Genomic DNA, 23,659 nt, shown 5'->3' with positions numbered 1-23,659 from the left:
ACAGGAGTTAGAATCTAGCCTGAGCAGCATAACAAGACTTTGGTTCTAAAAAGTATTTAAAAAACAGTCCAGCCACAGTGGCTCACGACCATAGTCCCAGCACTTTGGGAGGCCAAGGTGGGTGAACTACTTGAAGCCAGGAGTTCAAGATCAGCCTGGCCAACATGGTGAAACCCGGTCTCTACTAAAAATACAAAATCAGCTGGGTGTGGTGACACATGCCTGTAATCCCAGTTACTTGGAAGGCTGAGGTGGAAGAATTGCTTGAACCTGGGAGGCAGAGCTTGCAGTGAGCCAACACTGCACTGCTGCACTCCAGCCTGGGTGACAGAGTGAGACCCTGTCTCAAAAAAATAAATAAGAAATATTTTCAAAATAAAACACTTTTAATGTTTTTATTATTTTTTTCTTTAGCAGTACATTGGCAAGTTGAGTAAACTTTTAATTTTAAAACAGTTTTAGAATTACAGACAAACTGCCAAGACAGCACAAAGTTCACACATACCCTTGTACCTGGCTTCCTTCTTATGAATATCTTAAATTACTATGGTAAATTGCTACAGTTAAAAAACCTAGCTGCGCATGGTACCTCACACCTATGATCCCAGCACTTTGGGAAGCCAAAGTGGGAGGATTACTTGAGTCTTGGAGTTCAAGACTAGCCTGGGATACACAGTGAGACCTTGTTTTAGTTAAAAAAAAAAAAAAAAAAAATTTAAGGCCGGGCTGGGTGGCTCATGCCTATAATCACAACACCGTGGGAGGCCGAGGCAGACAGATTACCTGAGGTCGGGAGTTCAAGAACAGCCTGACCAACATGGAGAAACCCTGTCTCTACTAAAAATACAAAATTAGCCGGATGTGGTGGGGCATGCTTGTAATCCCAGCTACTCCGGAGGCTGATGCAGAAGAATCACTTGAAACCAGGAGGCGGAGTTTGCAGTGAGCCGAGATCTTGCCATTGCACTCCAGCCTGGGCAACAAGAGCAAAGCTCCACCTCAAAAAAAAGAAAATTTTTTTAAATGAAAAATTGGACCAGGCTTCAGCACAGTGGGACAGTCACACCTCACTGCAGCGTCAAACTCCTGGGCTCAAGCAATTCTCCCTCCTCAGCCTCCCTAGCAGCTGGGACTGTAAGTGCATACCACCATGCTGACTAACTAAAACAAAAAAAAAAATTAGAGAGATGTAGTCTCGCTATGTTGCCCAGGCTAGTCTCACACTCCTGACCTCAAGATCTTCCCATCTTAGCCTCCCAAAGTGCTAGGATGTGAGCCACCATCCCTGGTCCCAATAAACCAATACTGATATATTATGATTAACTAGGGCTCATCTTGATTCAGATTTCTTTACTATTTCCCATAATGTCCTTTTCCTGTCCCAAGATGTCATCCAGGAGACCACACTATGTTTAGTTCTTAAGTCTCCTCAGGATTGCTGGAGTGCAGTGACTCCATCTCGGCTCACTGCAACCTCTGACCACTGAGTTCAAGCTATTCTCCTGCCTCAGCCTCCCCAGTTGCTGGGATTACAGGCACCTGCCACCATGCCCAGCAGTGCAGTGGGGCTATCTTGGCTCCCTGCAACCTCCGCCTCCCGGGTTCAAACAATTCTCCTGCCTCAGTCTCCCAAGTAGCTGGGATTACAGGTGTGTGCCACAACTCACTGTCTTTTTTTTTGGAGACAGAGTTTGAGATGGGGCTTCACCACGTTGGCCAGGCTGGTCTAGAACTCCTGGCCTCAGGTCATCCACCCACCTCACCCTCCCAAAGTGCTGGGATTACAGGTGTGAGCAACTGCGCCCAGGTTATTCTGCACTTCACGTGCAAAATAATTTTCCCTTTACAATAAATTGCTCTATGCTGCATCACCTTTGCTGTGTGATTCTTATTTAAATTCTTTATTTCTTTTAATTATTTCTTCTTTTTGAAACAGGGTCTCACAATGTTGCCCAGGCTGGTCTCAAACCTTTGAGCTCAAGCAATCCATCCACCGTGGCCTCCCAAAGTGCTGGGATGACAGGAATTAGCCACCACACCTAGCCTAAATTCTTTGAAACTTACAACTGCGGCCTCAAAACAGTTGTCAATCATTGCACCACTGCCGTCCAGCCTGGGCGACAGTCTAAGGCCTCATCTCACAAAAGGAAAAAGATATATTAAAAATAAATAAATAAATAAATAAATAAATAAATAAATTTTTTTTTCCCCCTAAAAACAGGGTATCCCAGTCAGGCACGGTAGCTCACACCTGTAATCCTTGCACTTTGGGAGGCCGAGGCAGGTGAGTCATTTGAGGTCAAGAGTTCAAGACCAACCAGGCCTACATGGTGAAACCCTTGCTCTACTAAAAAAAAACCCACAAAAATTAGCTGGACACGGTGGAAGGTGCCTGTAATCCCTGCTACTCGGGAGGCTGAGGGAGAGAATCACTTGAACTTGGGAGGCAGACGTTGCAGTGAAACCAAGAGTGCACCAGTGCCCTCCAGTCTGGGATCCTACAGAATGAGATTCCAGCTCAAAAACAAATACAAGAGCCAGGGTCTCCCTCTGTTGCCCAGACCAGAGTGCAGTGACGCGGTCACAGCTCACTGCACCCTTGACCTCCCATGCTCAACTGATTCTCCTGCCTCAGTAGCTGGGACTACCAGCACGCATCACCATGCCTGATGAATTTTTTAATTTTTTGGGGTGATGGTCTCGCTATGTTACCCAGGCAGGTTTTGAACTCTTGGCCTGAAGTGATCCTCCTACCAAGTCCTCCCTACAAAGAGCTGGGATGACAGGCATCACCCACCACACCCGGCCCTTCAAAGCTGCCTGTTCCTTGACCACGATGTGTAGCAAGGGGAGCTAGAGTGAGAGCAGCACCGTGGGAAAGGGACAGGAGTGCCAGCCTGAGCTATGTGACATTAGGCCAGACCCCTCTTCTCCAAGCGAGATCAACCACATGAGTGATCTCAGGAGCCCGTGTCCGCTCAGACAGCCTGGATTTTTGCTTCGTAGGTGGACGGGAACCTGTGAAGGTTTAGAGATGCTGGGAGAACCTTTTTCCTGGGAGAGTTTTCCAAATAGGGAACAAACAGAGCCACCCTGGGCCCCGCTGAGGGAGGATCCTACCAGAAGCCGTCACCACTGTCTCGCTTCACGCCGGTGGTGATGGTGATGTCATCGATGCAGGTAGTTGGTGTCGTGTACAGAAGCACAGACCGCTGCAGTCCTGTGTAGTTGAAGAAGTCAAAGTCTGTGTTCTGGATAAAGTAACCCTTGGGATACCGAGGGCGGGAGGACTGTGGTTCGCTGGGCCCTTGCCATGGGTCTTTTGCCCTCAGTTCACATGCCTCCCCAGATCAGGGCCTCCTCTCTGCGAAGGCCACCCTGTCCCTGGCAGGAAGACCACAGGGTGGGGCGGGAAGATGGGTGTGTGCAGTGGAGGCAGGATGGTACCCACTTGGACATGTCGGTCACATACAGATGGTCCCTGGTGGCAGGGTGGGGGGGGTGAGCGTGCTCTTGATGGCGACAGTGACTCAGAGGCGGGAGGGCAGGGGACCCACGTGGAACAGGCTGCTGACGTCAGCCTCGAAGGGGAGGTAGCCCCTTTCATGCTCTAGCGTGTGGACACCATTCACCCACTGCAGACATAGGAGATATGGGAAGGGGGTGGCAGGTCGGGACATAAGGAGGGGCTCTGCTATCGGGCACTCCCTCACATAACCCGCAGCATGGGGCTCAGGAGCCTGCCAGTCAGACAGGAAGAATGACATCCCAGTGGGGTAGATCAGGCCACCTATCCCCCTACACAGGGCACAGCCCCCAGGGCAGGGTAAGGCCCCCCACCGTCCCAACCCAGGAGACAGGCTGTGGGTGGAATCTGACGGTCCCATGCTGTTCAGCAGCTGTGCCCACCCACCCGCCCTGCCTACTCCTGGCCATACTGACCACAATGGCATAGAAGTGGGCACTGCCAATCCTCAGCATCACTCTTGTGTGCAGGTCCTGGATCCATTGCTTCAGCAGGGTCACCTCCCGTTCATGCCACACCCAGCTGACAAAATGCCCAGTCCTGGCTGATATCATTGAAGATGCAGAGAACCGGTATGTCCAAGGTGGGGCCCGACTGCAAAGAGAAGGGCTGGGCTCAGCTCCTAAGCCCCCAAAGGGATCCGGGACCAGTGTGCTGCACAGCTGTGCCCCCAGACCTAGAACAAGCCCTGACACATGGCGGGGACTCCTGGCGGAAAAGACAGATAGCTTGCTGATGACAGGTCCACTGCCAGGGCAGGTTGTACACCTGGGACACTGGGGTCAGGAGATCCTCATTGGGGCGGATGGCACCCAGTATCTCCCGAGACAGGGGTGAACCCAGGGGCACATCCCAGCCAAAGGCAAGAAAGTTCAGACCTGTGACTAAGATGCAAATGACCCACTGCCTGTCAGAGGAAGAAAGGCTGGTTAGGGGGAGGGGCAGCTCTGCTTAGGACACTGTGAGTGAGGCCCACGCTGGCAGCCAGCCCTCTCCTCTCTTTCTCTTGTACTGAATACCACAAAAACAGAAACAGAGGATGTAGGCTGGGTATGGTGGTTAATACCTGTAATCCCAGCACTTTGGGAAGCAGAGGCAGGCGGATCACAAGGTCAGGAGTTCGAGACCAACTTGGCCAATATGGTGAAACCCCATCTCTATTAAAAATACAAAAATTAACTGGGAGTGGTGGCGGGCGCCTGTAGTCCCAGCTACTAGGGAGGCTGAGGCAGGAGAATCGCTTGTACCCAGGAGGCGGAGGCTGCAGTGAGCCATCCCCTTGGATATCATGCCATCGCACTGCAGCCTGGGTGACACAGTGAGACTCTCTCTCAAAAAAAAAAAAAAAGACAAAGAAAAAGAGGAGGTAGAACAGGCAAACGAGGCCCAGACTTCACCGGATTCCACTTCTCTGCTGACCACTTCCAAGTCAGGAGGGCAACAGGGGTGGCATCCTCGGCGTGATGTCACTGTCTGTCCTCTATCTGAACCCTGAAAACCAAGCTACCTTCCCCCCTCAGCAGAGCCGACATCAGAATGTCTAAACTGTCCCCTCCTCCTGATCCCTGGGCCCAGCTCTGTGCAGGGCCTGCCCCTCAGGCCTGACGAGTGTCTGGTGGCTCATGCCTATAATCAGTACTTTGGGAAGTCAACGTGGGAGGATGGCTTGAGGTCAGGAGTTTGAGATCCGCCTGCATAACGTACTGAGACCCTGTATCTTAAAAAACAAAACAAAACCAAAAAGTTGGTTTTTGTTTTGAGACAGAGTCTCAGTCTGTCGCACAGGCTGGAGTGCAGTGGCCTGATCTCGGCTCACTGCAACCTCCGCCTTCCTGGTTCAAGCAATTCTCCTGCCTCTGCCTCCCAACTAGCTGGGATTACAGGTGCTCATCACCACGCCCGGCTAACTTTGTATTTTTAGTAGAGACGGGGTTTCACCACGTTGGCCGGGCTGGTCTTGAACTCCTGGCCTCAGGTGATCCGGCCGCCTGGGCCTCCCAAGGTGCTGGGATTACAGGCGTGAGCCACCAAGCCCAACCAAGTTTCTTTTCTTTCTTTTTTTTTTTTAATTAGGTATGGCGGTCCCAGCTAAATTGCAAGGCTGGGGCGGGAGAATCGCTTGAGCTCAGAAGTTAGGATTGCGCCATTCCGCTCCAACCTGGGCGGTAGGACCAAACCCCGTCTCAAAAACATTTCAAAAACTAAAAATCAATATTAGAAAGGACACTGCCCAGGCTCAGCCTTCGCCTCAGGACGCGGCTGGACAGGAGCTCTTCCTCCTCCTAACGCCTCCTCCGCCCTGGCCCTCCCGGGTCCCCCTAGTCCTCCCGGTTCCCCCATCCTCCAACCAGGCGCCCCCAAGCCCGTTGACCTTTAACCTCCTCCAGGCCCCCAGTTCTGGGGCACTCAGGTGAAGGAGGGTGCAGGGCGCCGGGGCTTACCCATTCCCAACGCCGGGTTTCCGGGCGCCTCTCCTAACGGTCACCGGTACCTCTGCTCCTGGAAGCCCAGGCGTCGGTTGACGGAGAAGTGGGCTGGGAAGCCTCAGAGGCGGTGGAGCTCCTTGCGCTCCCGCGACGCGCTCTCCCCGGTGTACAGCATCCCGCCCAGCAGCGCCTGCGCGCAGCCACACAACAGCGGCCCCAGAGCGGCCCCGGACACCGCCACCATCCAGGTCATAGTTCCCGCTCCCTGTCTTGTCAGCCAGTATGAGGGGATGAGAGCGGCGCCCGCGGAGCCCTGCGGGCCTGTCGCGCGACGCGCCTGCGGCGTGAGGCGCGTGAGGCCGTCGGCGCCATGTTTGTTGAGGGCGAGTGCCAGGCCTGGAGGGCCGGGGCGGCGCCAGACGCTGCCCAGTAGGACCTGTGGCTGAAATCCAGGGCTAGGCCTTTGGGGAAGCGGGACCCCCACCCTCAGCTCCAGCCAAGAAGGGCGTCGTCTGCTCCCCATCCCAGCAGAGGCTGGACGATCCAGGGCCACAGACCAGGACAGAACCCCTGAGATTGGTGGCATCCCCGTTTCTTCAAGGGGCACCTCCACTTGCTTTCCCCAGCAGGAATTCGAGCAGGCCCCAGCGGAGCCTCTTCCATGACTGCTGGATGCAGCCTCTTGCAGGGATGCATGTCCTTGGGAGGCGGCCGTAGCCTTGACCCTGGACCTCTGGGACCCTGACTCTAACCAAGGGGACAGAAGCTCCTTCTTGGCTTTGAAGATACACGAAGATACAGGGAGAGAGGCCAAGTGCAGTGGCTCACGCCTGTAATCCCAGCACTTTGGGACGCTGAGGTGGGGGGATCACTTGAGGCCAGGAGTTCGAGACCAGCCTGGCCAACATGTCGAAACCCCCTCTCTACTGAAAATACTAAAAAAAAAAAAAAAACAAAACAAAACAAAAGGGAGCCAAGCATGATAGCAGGCGCCTGTAATCCCAGCTATTCAGGAGGCTGAGGCTGAAGAATCACTTGAACCCAGGAGGCGAAGGTTGCAGTGAGCCGAGGTCACACCACTGCAGTCCAACCTGGGTGACAGAGCAAGAATCTATCTCAAAAAAAAAAAAAAAAAAAAAAAATTGCAGGGAGAGGGTACCCTGCAGAATCCCACTTTACTCCAGTAGGGAAGGCACCGTGTGGAAGGGTAGAGGAAGAGATCTGGAGACAGTGAAAAAGACATAGGTTTATTAAGGGGACTTTCACACAGGTGCAGTGGCTGTGGCTGGACATGAGAACCACTACATTTGTAAAAAGCATGCAGCGTCCATAACATTTTCACCTAGCATCCTCGACCTGTTACCGGTGGAAGGTATCCGAGTTCCCGGTGGTGAATCCATACACAACTGAAACAACCTCAATTCTTGCCTCCTCAGAAGAAAGAATTTGACTGAGGATCATAAGGTAGATACCAGATAGAGGCAAGTTGCAGAGCAGGAGTAAAATTTTTTTAAAAAGCAGGCCAGGAAAGGGGGTAGTGGCTCATGCCTGTAATCCCAGTACTTTGGGAGGGTGAGTCGAGTGGATCACCTGAGATCAGGAGTTCGAGACCAGCCTGGCCAACATGGTGAAACCATGTCTCTACTAAAAATACAAAAATTAGCTGGACGTGATGGTGAGTGCCTGTAATCCCAGCTACTTGGGAGGCTGAGGCAGGAGAATCTCTTGAACCTGGGAGGTGGAGGTTGCAGAGAGATGAGATTGAGCCACTGCACTCCAGCCTGGGCTATAGAGTGAGATAGTATTTAAAAAAAATGGTTATTAAAAAACTTTAGAACAGGAAGTAAAGGAAACAAGGAAAGTGCAACTTGGAAGAGGGCCAAGCGGTCGACCTGAGAAACCAAGTGCCCAGCTTGACCTCTTGACTCAGAATTTCACAGGTTGGCATCCTTCCAGGATCTTGCCACTCCTGATTCCTTAGCTTGGGGCTCTGAACACACTTTCTTCTTCGACCATAAAGTCATTCTGAGGGTACACATCAATTACGGCTGTCGGGCGCCTCTGCCATACAGAGGGGTCCCTCTGGTCCTAGGAACCTGGACTGGACACAATTGTTTGTACGATTACTCCCCCACCCCTTTTCTCATGCTCGCCAAATCCACCTTCTGGGAATGGACCTTAATACTGGAAATGGAGTCCCCAGCATAGTGAAAATAAATACATTCTACAAACTGACAAGGCCTAAAGGCTTTTTCCCAAATGTTTATGCACTTTTTCTTATTTTCTTTCTTTAAAATTTTACTTGTATATTCCTTTAGTGAAATGCTTACATGCTTAAATTAGGATATAGTTCGCTGTTTATGAGGCAGCTTTAGGCCACATTTAACAAAAGTAAGAACAAGTAGGATGTAAAAGTTTATACACTATGTAAAAATCAGTAATTCAGGATGGGCTTAGTGGCTCACACCTGTAATCCCAGTACTTTGGGAGGTGGAGGCAGGAGGATGACTTGAGCCCAGGAGTTTGTGACCAGCCTGGACAACATAATGAGACCACTGTCTCTACAAGAAATACAAAAAAAAAAAAAAAATTACCCCGGTGGTGTGGCACACACTATCATCCCAGGTACATGAGAGTCTGAGACAGGAGCATTGATGAAGCCTGGGAAGCAGAGGTTGCAGTGAGCCAAGACTGTGCCACTGCACTCCAGCCTGGGTGACAGAGCGAGACCCTATCATAAGTAAATAAATGTATGTATGTATGTATGTATGTATGTATGTATGTATGTATGTATAATGAAATTAAAGCTAGATGGGCATGGCAGCTCAAGTCTGTAATCCCAGCACTTTGGGAGGTCAAGGCAGGAGGATCACTTGAGCCCAGGAGTTCAAGACCAGCCTAGGCAATACAGTGAGACCCAGTCTCTCCAAAAGTTTAAATATTAGCCAGCTGTGGTGACGCATGCCTGTGGTTGCAGCCACTTCGGGGGCTGAGGAGGTAGGATCATTTGAGCCCAGGAGGTTGAGCAATGAGCTGTGATTATGCCACTGCACTCCAGCCTGGGCAACAGAGTAAAGCTGTGTCAAAAAAATATATATCTTTAATTAAACTAAATAAATTCAGCTATTCTAGTCATATATCAAGACCTCAATAGCCACATGTAACTAGTGGCCACCATTTCACACAGTGCATATATGGGGCATTTCTATCATTGCAACGGTTCTTTTTTGAAACAAGGTCTCACTCTGTCCCCCAGGTGGGAGCACAGTGGTGCAATCATGGCAGACAGCAGCCTTGACCTACTGGGCTCTAACAATCCTCCCACCTCAGCGTCCCAAGTAGCTGGGACTACAGGCAAGCACAACCATAACCAACTAATTTTATTTTTTATTTTTCTTATTTTTTTGAGATGGAGTCTCGCTCTTTCACCCAGACTGGAGTGCAGTGACAGGATCTTGACTCACTACAACCTCTGCCTCCCTGGTTCAAGCAGTTCTCCTGCTTCAGCCTCCTGAGTAACTGGGATTACAGGTGCACACCACCACGCGCAGCTAATCTTTGTATTTTCTTAGTAGACACGAGGTTTCACCATGTTGGTCAGGTTGGACTCGAACTCCTGACCTCGTGATCCACCCACCTCGGCCTCCCAAAATGCGGGGATTACAGGTGTCAGCCACCTTGCCTGGCCACAACAAATCTTAAATATTTTGTAGAGATGGGCTCTATGTTGTGCAGACTGGTCTCAAACTCCTGGGCTCAAGAGAGCCTCTGACCTTGGTCTCCCAAAGTGCTAGCAGTCCAGGTGTGAGCCACCGCACCCAGCACTGCAGAACCCAGGTCTATCAGTGTTGACCTAGAACCTCTCGAGAGTTTCTTAAGAATTCAGAACTGGGGCCAGGCATGGTGGCCCATGCCTGTAATTCCAGTACTTTGGGAGGCCAAGGCAGGTGGATCACTTGAGGTCAAAAGTTCAAGACCAGCCTGACCAACATGGTGAAACCTCACCTCTACTAAAAAAATTTAAAAAAGCTTAGGAGAACGTGGTGGTGCGTACCTGTAAACCAAGTTACTTGGGAGGCTGAGGCAGGAGAATCACTTGAACCGGGAGGTGGAGGTAGCAGTGAGTCAACATTGTGCCACTGAACTCCAGCCTGGGTGACAAGAATGATCTTCCCTCTCAACGAAAAAAGAAATCAGAGCTGGATACCTTTTCAAACAGGATGAGCAAGGGTGCATATCCATGAGCCACTTCCCTCTGCTTGATTAGTTTGCAGAAGTGGCATTCTGTAAGCAAGATAAATTTAAGGGTGCAAACAGAACAGCACAGTCCACTGTGGGGGGCTGTTCTCTATGTGTCAATGGGAGTCCCAGGAGCTGTGACAAATGAGTGTGAGCTGGCTGGGGAGAGAACAAGGGGCTGGATGGTGTTCAGGAATCCATATGGAAAAAAAAAAAAAACAAAACCGTCAAGATAAAGCAACCTATCTTTGGTGAGGAAGATGAAAAAATGAGAGGGATAAAAATATGAGGACAGGCTTGGAATGGTGGCCAGGGAGGCCAGCCAGATCTCCACACAAAGATTCTGCTGTTCAGCAGGAGGCAGCCTCAGGGGTGAAAGTTTCCTGAAGCAACTCAGGTCAGGCCTCACACACAAGAGCCCCAGAGGCTGCAAAAGCACCAGCTCAGCCAGCCAAGAACCCAGGGCCACACCCTTCTGAGACCCAGACTCCAAGTGAGGATCACTGGGATTAAGCCGAACAGGAGGACGTGACAGCTGGAGGACCAATACTTCCCAACACCCTTCCAGCAAGCAGCTGTGGACCTGCCATAGGAGCGATGACAGGCAGGATGGTGGTCTGGGAAGAAGGATCCCAGACTGGGTGTCCCATAGGACCTGGTTGTGACGATCCCACAGCCAACACTCATGCCCCAGCCAAACCCAAACCCAACAGCTCCCCAAAGCCCTCCATGTAAATAGCCTGTGCACTGCTAAGCAGATACCTCAGGGAACAATCTGATGGCTGTGAAGAAGATGCAGCCTCAACAGGGTTCCACAAGCCTTCTGCAAGCAAAGCCTTCTTTGCTTGGGTGCCTCTTCAAAGCACTAGGGAAGCTCTTAAAAGATACAGGGTCAGGCACAGTAGCTCACGTCTGTAAACTCAGCATTGTGGGAGGCAGAGGCAGGAGTACAGCTTGAGGTTAGGACTTTAAGGACAGCCTGGGTGGAATAGTGAGACCCTGTCTCTACAAAACACAAAAATTAGCATGGCATGGTGGTATATGCCCATAGTCCCACCCACTTGGGAGGCTGAGAAGGGAGGATTCCTTGAGCCTGGGAGGTCAAGGTTGCAGTGCCCATGATCATGCCACTGTGCTACAACCTGGGCCACAGCACAAGATCCTGTTACAATCAAACAAGCAAACAAAAAACCAAAGATGCCTGTCATCTGCCCCATCAAATAAATCCAAATCTCCGCAGGGTGACACAGGGTATTCGCATTTTAAAATATCTCCTCTGCTGAATAAAAGTAGAGTAATGGCTGAAAACCATTGAGTTATGTAAATATACTTCCTGTGACTTATTTGTAGCCCTTTCATATCTAGCAATTTCTACAGACCCTCTCTGTGGGCTTCAGAAGCCAGAATGGGCAGGGCCAGGTGAGAGGTGTCCTAGCACACTGAGGCTAGAGCACAGCTACCAGCTCAGGGGGACCCATTTCTGAGGTGAAGGCACCCACCAGGGGCTCCGCCTGTCTTCAGAAGGAAAATCACACCTCAGAACCCCAGAGACCCAAAAGAAAGATCAAATTCAGCAGATACCTGTCACTGGACCCTGGAGCGGCAGCCCCAGGAAAAACTGCCATTGCACTGTCAGCTCCCTCCAGCCCTCTCTCAGGTCCCAGCAGGAGGAGGTCTCTGACTAAGCTCAGAGGTCTCAACAAAAGGTGGGTTGAACCTCAGAGGAGTTACTAATAGGCCTATAGTTACCTCAAGACTCCACCTGATCAGGGCCAAAAATGAGTCCTGGGAGGGCAGCCAGGAAGAAAGCAGGGTAGAGAGGAAACACAGGGAGAGGGGCCCTGGGACTACATCAGATACGGAGGGAACCAGGGGAACGAGAGCAGCCCTGATGATTGTGCTCCCCACAGCCCCTGCATGTCTCTGTTCCCTGAGAATTCAAGGTGAGGAGCTCACTCTTACCCTTCACCCGTTCCTGGGCTCTGGCAGGCTGGCCTGATTCCTGTCCCAGCCTCACCCATTCTCCGCAGTCGTCACCACTGATGTGGGCAAGCTGATGTCTCCGGTTTGCTGGGCTCTCACTCGCCACCCAATGGCACCAAGTTAACTTCTTTGCATGCTTTATTTTCTGTGATTAAAAAGGGAAGCAATTCTCACTGACGCCATTTCTCAGAGGAGAAAACAGGCACAGGGATGTTCTATGACTTCCTCAAGATCACCAAGCTACAAGTGGGAGCTGGGCTTTGAATGGAACTCTACCCATGCTCCTAAAGTTGAGCCATCCTCCAAGGAAACGATGGGGGAGGGTGAGCGGCCAGAAGCCCAGTGGGGCCTTTGAGTAGGTCTTATGGAAAGGAGGTGCTTACAGGATGGAACCTACAAGATGTGACCTCACTTCCTTACTGACAGACCCCAACAGAACTTAGAATTCTGGTAACTAGGCACCCATATTATACACACAGCCCCATTTCCAGCTCAGTTGATAGTCGACACTCCAGAGAACAACATGTTCTCCTGCTGTGTCCCAACATGCTGCCGACCTCCTCGTCGCAGGAGAGGCCAAAATGAGACTGTTTCTCGAGAATATGGACATTGGTACAACCCTCACCCTCGACGCCTCTGGCCCTTTGCCAGAAGGCACCCACAGGTAACAGGGCCCAGGGCAGGCCCGTCCAGGCCAGGCCTCAACTGTGCCCATTAGGGCAGTGCTGAGCCCCTCCCCCATGTGTTTGGGGGAAACAGGAGAAGAGGGGCCCTCCCTGGACAGGAGCAGGTAGGTTGTCGGGGGTTGGGAGCCTGGTCAGTATGTCAGGTTCACAGCCCAGACCATGCCTTCAGGATGGGAAGGTGAGTGTCGAGGACACAGTTTGTCTGCTCAGATCTGAATCCCAGGACCTCAAGCTGTCATCTGCCAGAGATCTCAAGCTCCTCTGGCTGGAGGTCTACGCAGATGCTCCTATGTGCCAAATCCTGTTGGGGAAGGGGGCGCCAGGGAGGAGTTCTAATGGGGGTGTCCCACTATGGGGTCAGCCAGGCAGGCCACTGACACCTCTTCGCCTGGCTCACTCTCTTTGCAGAGCTCCACACAGCAGATCAAGCAGGAGCTGTTGGATGGATTCCATTTCTCCATCTTCTTCAAAGAAGGGCAGGGGCCCCCTGCTACCAACCACGGCCAGTGCTGGTCTGGGGTGAGACTGGACACAGAAGGGTCTCCACAGACAGGGACTCCAGAAAACCAGGGTGGGCCCAGGACTCAAACACGAATATGGGGATTCCCTAGGCTCTGTCCTAGGGCTTTCACACTTGAGTGAGCCACTGTCCTCTCCCAAAGGAATCTGGCTGCCATTAGTCCCCAGTGGCAACTTGGTTACAGGCAAAGTCCCTTTCACCTATCAGAGGAAGATCAGAGAAAATCCTTCTGTTTTCACTTGATGCTATGCCAGCAGTATCTCAGCATGTTGCTACAAGAATTGGGTATGATGGTAACATTGTAGCACATACTCATACTGTTATCATTTTAACTCCCCACCCTAAGTGTATGTGCAGCAACAGGCAGCTCCCCTGCCCTGCTGACCTCTTCCAGGACTTAAAATCCAACACTTCTACACAAACAAGATGGGGAGGTGGTGATTACAACAAAAGAAGGTAAAGCTACTCTATGCATCTGTGTTGAAAGTGTCATCTCAGAGAACTCATCCCTGCAGACCCACCGGGCAGCTGCTGCACTCTTGCATGTCACTGTAATATTCCTTAAGGGAGGCCATGTTCCACAGCGGGTCAGCCTCTCAGTGCTGGTGGAGCCTGTCGTGATAAAATTCCCTTTCTAGGCAGCCTTTCTACAGGGAGCATAATCCTATGTATGTCCTAATAGGCTGGAGCAGTTTGCCAGGGCTGCCATAACATGCACGCTGACTGAATGGCTTAACCACAGAAATCTGGTTCCTCACAATTCTGGAGACTGGAAGCCCAATGTCAAACTGTCAGTCTGGGGTGGTTTCTCTGGGCCTCTCTCCTTGCCTTGGAGATGGCTGATTTCTATCTCAGTCAGGACAGGGTCTTCTCTTGAATTTCTCTGTGCACTGACCACCTCTCCTTGTAAGAAGCGCAGGCCTATTAACTTAGGGGCCACCCTAATGAACTCACTTCTCCTGAATTACCTCTTGGAGAACTCTGTGTCCAAACACAGTCACATTCTCAGTCTCTGGGGTTGAGAATAGAAACAGTTACATTTGGGGGAGGGGACACAATTCAACCCATAAAATACACAAATCCCCTGCGGAAGACACACACCCGGGAAAGGGAAATCTGGGTGAAAGGATGTGCAGATAGCAAGTTTCAACAGGTGTAGCCAGTTGACTTTCCAAAAGGGCTCCAGCTGCTCACAGGGTCACCAGCAGCCTCTAAAGGTAGCTGCTTCTTTGAACACAACCTCCCCTGAATACTAACATGTTCTTAACTTTTTGTCAATCTGCTGTCTGTGTGGCAGAGAGAATCACCTTGTTTCATTTCCACTTTAAACCATACATTTCCGTAAGCTTTCCCGCTTTCAATACCTGCCTGCGTTTTCTCTTCCACGAGTCGCCTGGCAGATCCTGGGCCTTGGGATGCACTTCCTCCCACCCTGGAGTCTTCCGGCACTTTCCCCTTGACCAGGGCTGGGATGGCCGTAGCTGTTTCTCCAGACTCACATTCATGTTAAAGAACAAAAACAATCATATCCCTTTAAGTCAAAGGGTTCTTCTAGAGCATCTTGTCCGGTGTGCTGTCACTAAAATAAGGAGGGGATGAGACCTCCCCAGACCCTTCCCTTCCATATAAGCAGAGCCTCAGGTGCCCTAGAGGGAATTTCATCCAGTCCTCCCTGTGGAAGGTGCTCTCTTCTGACCCGGGTGCTGCTGAGCAAGCATCTGACATCCAAAAGCCCGCGTCTCCTCTTCTCCACCATGAGGGTGATTTTTGAGGAGTGCAGGGATGATGCTCTTCATGCAGGCTGTTGATACAGAGGGTGCTGTTGCCCCACAGCTCACATTCACCATGCTGATGCCTTGAAGGCATGAATCATTTTATCCTTCCCCATCCTCACATGCAATTTTACCTTGAAAGCCTAGAACCCTTTTCACCATGGGCACCCAGGTTCTCCACATGCACAAGTCCCTCAAGGGTTGATGCTTCTTGGTGTGAGTTCCAGATCCCGATCCTCTGGTGGTTCATGGTGTTACCACTGACTCTCATGTCCCTCCTTGTCCCCTTAGTATGAAAATGAGATCTGCAGGATGCCAACTTTCCAGCCCAGCACAAGGGAGAAGCTGTTGGAGTCCCTGGTTCCAGCCTTTCTAACTAAACCCATCTCCTCCTATGCCACCTGCCTGGGTCCCTCCTGGGACTTTATCACCGTGCCACACTTTTTGGAACTACTGGTTAGAAGGTGAGTGTCCATCCCCTCCAAGGCACCGAGGTGCCTCTGTCCCCTACTGGCTGTGTCTTGAAGATGCACCTCTTGGAGCCTCAGTTGGCTCCTCTGGAACAGGGAGTAATGAGAAGATGAACCTCACAGGGTTCTTGTAGGGACTGAATGATCTAAGACACAGCAAACAAAGGGGTCCCTAGAGCCTAAAACTCTGGACAATCTGCTGTGGGTGCTGTGATTCATGTTTATTACTTTTCTCTTCCCCCTCACTGAAGCAGCTCTCAGCATTCTGCCACAATGGCCCATCTCTCTTCCTGTTTGGAAAGGCACATAGAAAGCAAGTCTGCAATGGCATTGGTAAACGATGTCTGAGTTTCCTTCTGGCTGGACTTTCTCCTTGATACAGACAGAAGTGGGGTCCCTTCATGCTGAGAAAGGAGCCACAGGCCCTCTCTGACATCTGGAGAGGCTCACTGAGTTTCTCCAATGGTTGGGGTTCACTCATTCAACACATACATACAAAACACTTCATTTGTGCATCGTTCTTCTTGTGACTTGGCATAATTTCATAAACAAGGCAGATGACAATCCCTGGGCCTCAATTCTACCCAGAGTCAGGTGCTCACAGTAGACACAATAAACAAATGGTATCTTCAGAATGTTAGAGGTGAAACCCTCATGGCCTCCTCTACGTATGGTGGCATCCTCCCAGATCCTGACTAGAATGACGGAGCCCAACAAGTATCAACTGGGGGGACTTAGGGTTCTGAAGGGCCTCTTCACCCACAAAACATGGGGGGAAATATGTGGACTCTGGCTGGGGAGAGACTAAAGGAGCCCTGGGGTTCATATGTCTTGTAATTCCCACAACAAGGCTGACATCTGGGGACTTCCCCTGCACGAGGCAAATAGTGAGTTCTGTAAATGGAGACTTAGGTCCCTTGCAAAGGAGACGTGAGGTTGAGGTCACAACTGGCCACTGAGAGACCCATCCCCAGCACCGTGCCTTCCCAGCTCTCCCTGTCCTCCTCCACCCAACATCTGCCCCTACCCTCCTCACCCCAGGACCAGAGCTGGAGCTTTAATGAGCAAGCTGCTCACAAATCTGCCTGGAGCTGCAGTCTTGAGTGCCCAGGTGCACAGTGCTGTGCTCCAGGGCCATTGGGAAGAGAATGTCAGTGGGACGCTGGGGCGCAGAAGGGTCCGTACAGCCCTGCTACATGGCCAGGTCTGCCCCTTCCAGGACAGCACTGATGGCTTGGGGTAGGGTGGGGCTGTCCTCTACACAGGCAGCAAGAGGCCAGGGACCCAGAACCACACAAGGCTGCCCTGGAGGGTTGTGTGGGAGAAGGCCAGGCCTCTGACTCAGCTGTCCACTCCATCACCAGCACCACCGGCTCCATTTTGTTCACCTGGCCCCCTGAAAACACTTCAGTTTGCGGCCAGGCCCTGCAACGGTCATCTTTCTGGATAAAGCTGGCCTTCAGGACCTTCACCTGGCCTGGACTGGGCTTGGAGGACCATCAGGGAATTGTCCTAGGCCAGTTGGTGCTTCCGGAGCCCAAGGAGGCCAAGCCAGATGGTGAGAAGACTTTCCAGGGCTGGTGTTTTCGGGGTACAATTCCCATAAATTCCATCCAGTCATTTCTATACTTGGAAATCCCAGTGAGGAGTGACTGGAATGGTGACCTTTTCTCCTTTTCCAGATCCTGCTCCACCTCCTGGGCAACACGCATTAACAATGCTGGCCCTGGAGCCAGCGCCACCACTGCTGGCGGAACTGCCGCCTGCTCTGGAGCCAGAGTCACCTGTAGCCCTGGATGCACAAGGATATCGACATTCAACACCAGCACCAGCACCAGGGGAAGGGCCCCCTCCAGGAACAGTGCTGGAGCCACAGTCAGCCCCAGAGTCACCCTGTCCCTGTCCCGAGACTGTCAAGAGCCAACACACTGAGGAGCGGCCTGACATCACCACCTTCCCTCCCAGGCTGCTGGCAGAGCAGCTGACCCTCATAGATGCGGTGAGCAGCTGGGCTTTGCAGGCTGTGCGTCTGGCACCAGCTGTCTCAGACCAGCCTCTCCCTGAAGAGCAGCCAATGCCCTGGGTCTAGTTTCAGCCCCACTTCTTACCAACCATGGGATCTGGATGAGTTTCCTCACCCACAAGCCTTCCCTGTCTGCATGTGGACAGCAGAGATGGGAAATCCCCCGCACCAGCTGCACAGAGTGACTGTGCAGACTGAATGACAGGGGATGGACAGAAAGCAGGACAGGGCAGGTGATCAGTGAGGGGCAGGCAGGGCCATGGGTCACTCACCCAGCTGCTCAGGAGCCTCACTACCCTCAGCACTTATTAGGTATCTGATGCATATTAGATTCTATGGCACACACCCAAACAGAGCCCAAGGTTGCAGTTGCTGCAAGGAAACTGCACCGGTATGGAAAGAAGGAGTAGAGGGCTGATTGGGATGGGAGGAAGTAGAGGCCTCAGGATGGGCAGGCCTGAGCCACCTTCTAGTTCTTGGAGTGAGAATGGCCTGGAAGAAAACGTCACTCTCACTTTCCACCCTTGTTGGGTTCTGGGCCATGATACATTCAGGGCCCTCGGTGGGCAGAAAACCAAATGCAGGGACTCCCACAGGTCTGGAGCATATTTTAAAGCTTTCTCAGCTCCAGCACTGTTCATGCCAGAGACTGTGGATGACTGTGAGCTCACTTCCTGCCTGGGACTGTGGGTGACTCTGAGCTGGGCTGTGCTGTGTCTGTGACACTCTCCTCCTCCCCCAAAGGAGCTGTTCAAGAAGGTGGAACTCTACGAATGCATGGGCTCCATCTGGGGCCAACGACATCAGAAGGGGAGTGAGCATGTGGCACCCACAGTTTGTGCCACCATTGCACACTTCAACAGGCTCACCAACTGTGTCACCACCTCCTGCCTCGGGGACCACAGCATGAGAGCCCAGGACAGGGCCAGGGTGGTGGAGCACTGGATCAAGGTGGCCAGGGTAAGCCATGGTTGGGCCTTGGGATTCCCTCTCTCAAAATGGGGAACTGCCTCTTCTCTGCCATCGGCTTTCAGGATTGGCATCTGTATCTCTAGCCTGAGCCCTGCACATCCCCTAAGCCCTTCTTCCCAGAGCTTCCCTGACCTTGACCCCCATGGCCCAGTAGTGGCTGCTCACTTCTGACCTGGGATCTTCCTTGGGTTGAACTGAAATCTTCCTAGATGAGTGACATTCACTCAGCCCCAGGTGTACCCTCCTGAGGCTCCCTGGGCCTCTGCTTCATTCAGGAAGGGAGATCTCAGCAGAGGGGGCTGAGGCTGAAGTGGGTCGGACTCCAACTCTGGACCTCACAGCTCACTCTTCCCTCTCCAGGAGTGCCTACGCCTCAACAACTTCTCCTCAGTGCACGCCATCGTCTCTGCTCTGCGCAGCAACCCAATACATCGGCTACACAAGACGTGGGCAGGAGTGTCCAGGTGAGGAGCTCCCTCCACGGGAGCACCAGAGTTGACCTAGGGACCCATAGGTCTTCCCATGTGCCCTCAACGACTCTGAAAGGTTCTTGGACAACAGGGACGGTGGAGGTAGGGATGGGCTGGTGGGTGTGCTCACTAAGCTGCCCTGGACTCCTAGGCAAGGATTTCTAACTCAGGAGGAAGGCTTTTTAACCATCAGGAACAGACTGGAGCCAATTGGAGGCTTTCAGGTGTTTGTACCCAGCAGTGGAACTGTGTCCAGCTGGAAGCTAACTGTGAACACGCAGGGGCTCATGTGAAGTGGAGATGGGCCAGGGGAGGAGCATGACAGTCACACCCTGGTCCTCTGGAGCCCCTGTCATCAGACGACCCCACTGGAAACTCTCACGCAGGAAGCCGAGATTCATTGAGTTTTCAAACAAAAGGGATTGGAACTCACAAATCTCCCTCGTGATTCCCAAATTTACCCTTTTTTCTTTCCTCTGTCAATAGCAAGAGCACAAAATATCTAAAAGAACTCTGCAAAAAGGACACTGCAGTGAAGAGGGACCTGCTGATCAAGGTACAGTGGAGTCTGGGAGATGCGGCAAAAGTGTTTAAGGGTCTGAGAAAAGAGTGAGTTTGGAAGGGCATTGGACCTGGTGTGCAGTGGTTATTTTGTAATGTTTTGACTTACCTACAAAAAGTGCACTTGAAAAATTCCCTCCATGCCTACTTTGGGCAAACAGGAGGAAAGGTGTGTGGGTCCATGGGCGCGTGGGGGCACGGGGACAGGAGGTCCTGGAAATGGGATGTGGCAATGGCTGCTGGGCTTCTGAGTGGCGGTGATGAGCTGCAGCATTAGCAGGGCTCTGGCTCCCATGCTGGTCAATGCTGCTGGCATGGAGCTTCCTCCAGGCTGGCGGGTGGTCATTGTAGGTGGGACTTTCTTCCTTCCTCAAACTGGCAGCAATTCCTCAGGAAGCCAGGCCTCTGCTGCTGCATCTGTCTGCAGCGCACCTCCATGGGCAGGGACTGCAGTCCACACTGGGGGAAACAACAACAGAGGAAGCTCATGTGCCAGGGAGTCCAGTAGACTGCCCAGCTATGGGTCCCAATGGGCAAACTCAGGACACATGTATGTGCTTGCTGGGACTCCCCGCTCTGCGCTTTGCAGACATCTGAAAATGGTCGTGTCACAGGATTCTCACCAGTTAGCAGTGACACATGCTCATGACAAGTATCTGGGGGATCCATGCATACCTAGGGGATCCTCCCTCACCAGATCTCAGAAACCTCCATGCAAATGAGAAGGCAACATGCCACCCCACCCAGGATTCTGGAAAACCCTGCCATATCCGTCAGAGATGTCGCCTCAGGAGGCCACATCCTGAGTGGAGGAAGAGAGAGTTCTGTGCATGGAACTCCCCTGGGGGATCACTGACGAGGCCAAACCATGGATTTGGCATGGCGCAAACCCAGTTTGTGTGGCAGAGACTCTGGTGGGGCTCAGATTCGCAGGTGCCATTTAACCAGGTCTCCTAAAATGCCCTGTCCCTTTCCCATCACGACTCTGCAAGGCTGGAGTCCTAGACACTCAGAGACTCCAGAGAACAAGACCCTGATGGGTGGTGGTGCTGGGATGTGCGGTGAAGGCAGCCGAGACAGAGCCTCCAGTAGGGGAGGAGGTGCCCTCTCTTTTGGGGCCCTGGGGAGTCACTGCCCACTCTTGGTCTCTGTTTCTTTATCTGGAAAATGAAGGGATGCTGAGCCTGTAGTGCGGGCCTCACAGGGTGGAAATGAGGTTCGAGAAAAGAAAGCAATTGGAGGGTGCTCCTGAATGGTTCTTCCTCAGAGGGATGAGGGGGAGAACAATGACAACAGCTACAGGAAACAGTACTCAGGAGGCCCTGTGAGGTAGCTGTGGTTTTCATGGCTCTTTACAGAAGAGGAAACAGTCTCAGGGAGGCCTGGCTGCATGATTGGGTGACACACACAGGGAGTGTTGAGCTGGCCAGTGGTATGAACACTGTGCCAGGTGACTCACGCCAGTCCCTGGGGTTCCAAGTGTGGGGTGGCTGGGGTATAACTGGGGGAAGGGAAGACAGCCTCACTGTCCCTGTCCCTGACACCTGGCAGGCGGGGAGCTTTAAGGTGGCCACCCAGGAGAGGAACCCCCAGAGAGCCCAGATGAGGCTGCGGAGGCAGAATAAGGTGAGTGAGACTGTGGCATGGAGGGACCGCAGGGGATCAGAGGACAGGGCTCTTTTCCCCACCAGCTGGAGACCTCCGTATCAAGACAGCGGGGGCTTCCTCCCCAGCCCTGTCCTCCTATGGCCACTGGGCCTGGAAAACCTCCATTGGAGAGACCAGAACAAGGGTCTGGGAAAGCAGAACTCAGAGTGGATGTGGGGAAGGGTAAGGCTGGGACCACAGGCCCTTGTGACTTGTTAAAATCCCACCATAGAGGTAACTAGGAGTGATTGCCAGACTTGGAGGTCAGCTGGAATAGAGGAGGCAGAGAATTGGGAAAGGCAGCTGAGGGTCTTTGGCTGCTACAACTGGGAGACCTGGGGAGGGGGGTTCTGGGAGACAGGGGCTGATGGGATTTCATGGGACAGGGCCTTGGGCAGGCACCTCACCTCAGGGTCAATACTCATTACCACTACCCCTCCTACCTCCCCACCCCTCCATGGCACAGGGCGTGGTCCCCTTCCTGGGGGATTTTCTGACTGAGTTACACAGGTTGGATTCGGCCATCCCGGATGATCTGGATGTGAGTGAGCCTGGGGCAGGCTGCTTGGGAACCAGGATCCTGAGGCTTGGGAGGAGAGGGGCCTGGACGGAGCCCTTAGATCTCAGCCCTTGGAAAACCTCCTCTCCTGAGAGCCTCATAGCTGCTCCTGTGGGAGGGGGTGCCAGGCCCATCTCATTACCTCTGACTGACAGAGGCTCCATGGCAGTCACCAGTCCCTATCCCTGAGTGGTGAAGCTGCAGAGCTGCCTGACTGCAAGGATCCTGAGCTGTGGGCTGAGCTGGACTCAGCCTCTCCCTAGGGTGGTCCCATAATAGGAGGGTGAAATTGAGCCTTTCCAAGGGCAGGCAATTCCAGGGTCACTGAGCACTTTCTTTCTACGAGAGACCTCAGTTTCTCTGTCTGTCATCTCAGAGGGTTGGGGCAGAAGGTCCCTGAGCCTCAGCTCCCATGCCCCCTGTCCTAGAGCCCGGAGCCTGAGGCAGGTTCAAGTTCTGTCATGTGCACATCCCCTGACCCTGGTGGCCCTGGCAGTAGTGCAGCATGGGAAGGGATGGGGTGGGTGTTGTGGGCCAGGGACCTTTCTGATGGGCTCTATCTGACTTCCAGGGCAACAGCAACAAGAGGAGGAAGGTGAACAGCTGGGGCATTCTCGTTGGATGAGGTTGGGGATGTGGACGTCACAGTCCACCCTGGGCAGGACACTCCCTGGCTCCATCCTCTACATCTTAGGTTTACTGGGAGGGTTTGACACACACAGGAGGAGGAGGAGACCTATCCCAGTGGAGAGAGTGGGAAAGGCACTGGAATCAAAGACCATTCCTGCAGGAGGGGCTGTTCACATCCAACTCTGAGAACAGGCTGGGGGCTGCATGGGGCCCCTTCACAGAATGGCCCCAGGGACCAGCCCCTTCTCCCTGCCTGCCAAAGGTCCCCTCAGTGTCTTCCACCCAGGCTCTGTCAGCATCCTGTCCTTTGTCTCTAGGAGGTCCGAGTTCTGCAAGAAATGCAGCTGCTCCAAGTGGCTGCCATGAATTACAGGCTTCGGCCTCTGGAGAAATTTGTCACTTGTTTCTCAAGAATGGAGCAGCTCAGTGAAAAGGAGAGGTGAGGGCCTGGCACATGGGCAGAGGTTGGGAGAAGGCTCTCCATTTTTTTTTTAATGTGGTCTGGCTCTGTCACCCAGACTGCACTGCAGTGTCACCATCTCTGCTCACTGCAACATCTGCCTCCTGGGCTAAAGCCCTTCCTCAGCCTCCCAAGCAGCTGGCACTACTGCTATCCACCACCGTGTGCGGTTGTTCTCCTGTTGTTGTTCTGGTACAGGTGGGGTTTCACGATGATGTCCAGGCTGGTCTCAAACTCCTGGCCTCAAGCAATCCACCCACCTCAGCCTCCCAAAGTACTGACAGTACAGGTGTCAGCCACCCCACCTGGCCTAGAGGAGGCTCTCCTGTGGACAGCTGCAGAGAGCCTATGGCCATGACTCCACCACCAGCATCAAGCCCTGTTGCATGGGGACTGCTGGGGACCCAGGATTCCAGCTGGGCAGGCAATGAGAAGAGACCCGATGTGTGGCTCATGGTGGCCTCACAGCTGCCTCTCTGTCCTGCAGCTACAAGCTGTCCTGTCAGCTGGAGCCTGAATCCCAATAGGCTGGAAACATCCTGCAGTGGCTGGGGCCTATTGGGATGCTGGCCAGAACACCGGCTCTGCATCATCCTTCACCCAGACCGGAGACACCAGGAAACCACATCTAGGTGGCTGGCAGCTCAGCTACATCTTGACCCCGCTCCTCAATACCAGATACTCCTGCTGGCCAGGGTCAGGTCATGGGACTTTT

At 52.7% G+C, this 23,659-nt stretch overlaps 1 protein-coding gene, 1 long non-coding RNA gene and 2 pseudogenes across 8 annotated transcripts in view; 2 read left to right on the top strand and 2 right to left on the bottom strand.

The window, feature by feature from the left end:
- LOC114670407 (immunoglobulin lambda-like polypeptide 1) overlaps window positions 1–6,234 on the bottom strand; it is a 127,234-nt pseudogene extending 121,000 nt beyond the window's left edge. Inside the window, exon 1 of the transcript XR_013399688.1 lies at window positions 5,898–6,234. The product of XR_013399688.1 is annotated as an immunoglobulin lambda-like polypeptide 1 (transcript). The remainder of the gene's footprint in view (window positions 1–5,897) is intronic.
- LOC144332009 (aspartate-rich protein 1-like) overlaps window positions 1–6,538 on the bottom strand; it is a 47,261-nt gene extending 40,723 nt beyond the window's left edge. For 3 of the 6 annotated variants that reach the window (XR_013399684.1, XR_013399687.1, XR_013399685.1), the window contains exons 1-3: window positions 6,018–6,538; window positions 3,943–4,120; window positions 3,121–3,220 (exon numbers count right to left, since the gene is read on the bottom strand). The gene's annotated coding sequence lies outside the window, so the exon portion shown is untranslated. Of the gene's footprint in view, window positions 1–3,120; window positions 3,636–3,942; window positions 4,121–5,967 lie in introns of all 6 variants that reach the window. The other 3 variants (XR_013399683.1, XR_013399686.1, XM_077951028.1) reach the window with 3 other exon arrangements.
- LOC144332010 (uncharacterized) lies at window positions 5,569–7,611 on the top strand. Its single transcript, XR_013399690.1, has 2 exons — window positions 5,569–6,766; window positions 7,223–7,611. It is a non-coding gene; the product is annotated as an uncharacterized LOC144332010 (long non-coding RNA).
- A 5,086-nt stretch (window positions 7,612–12,697) lies between these two features.
- On the top strand, window positions 12,698–23,617 carry LOC114670400 (ral-GDS-related protein-like; annotated as a pseudogene).
- Window positions 23,618–23,659: the final 42 nt, after the last annotated feature.

Source organism: Macaca mulatta, chromosome 10 (assembly GCF_049350105.2).
Source record: "Macaca mulatta isolate MMU2019108-1 chromosome 10, T2T-MMU8v2.0, whole genome shotgun sequence".
NCBI classification, from domain to species: Eukaryota; Metazoa; Chordata; class Mammalia; order Primates; family Cercopithecidae; genus Macaca; species Macaca mulatta.
Note: the sequence above shows the minus strand (reverse complement) of the source record. Positions and strands in the feature narration are given on the sequence as shown.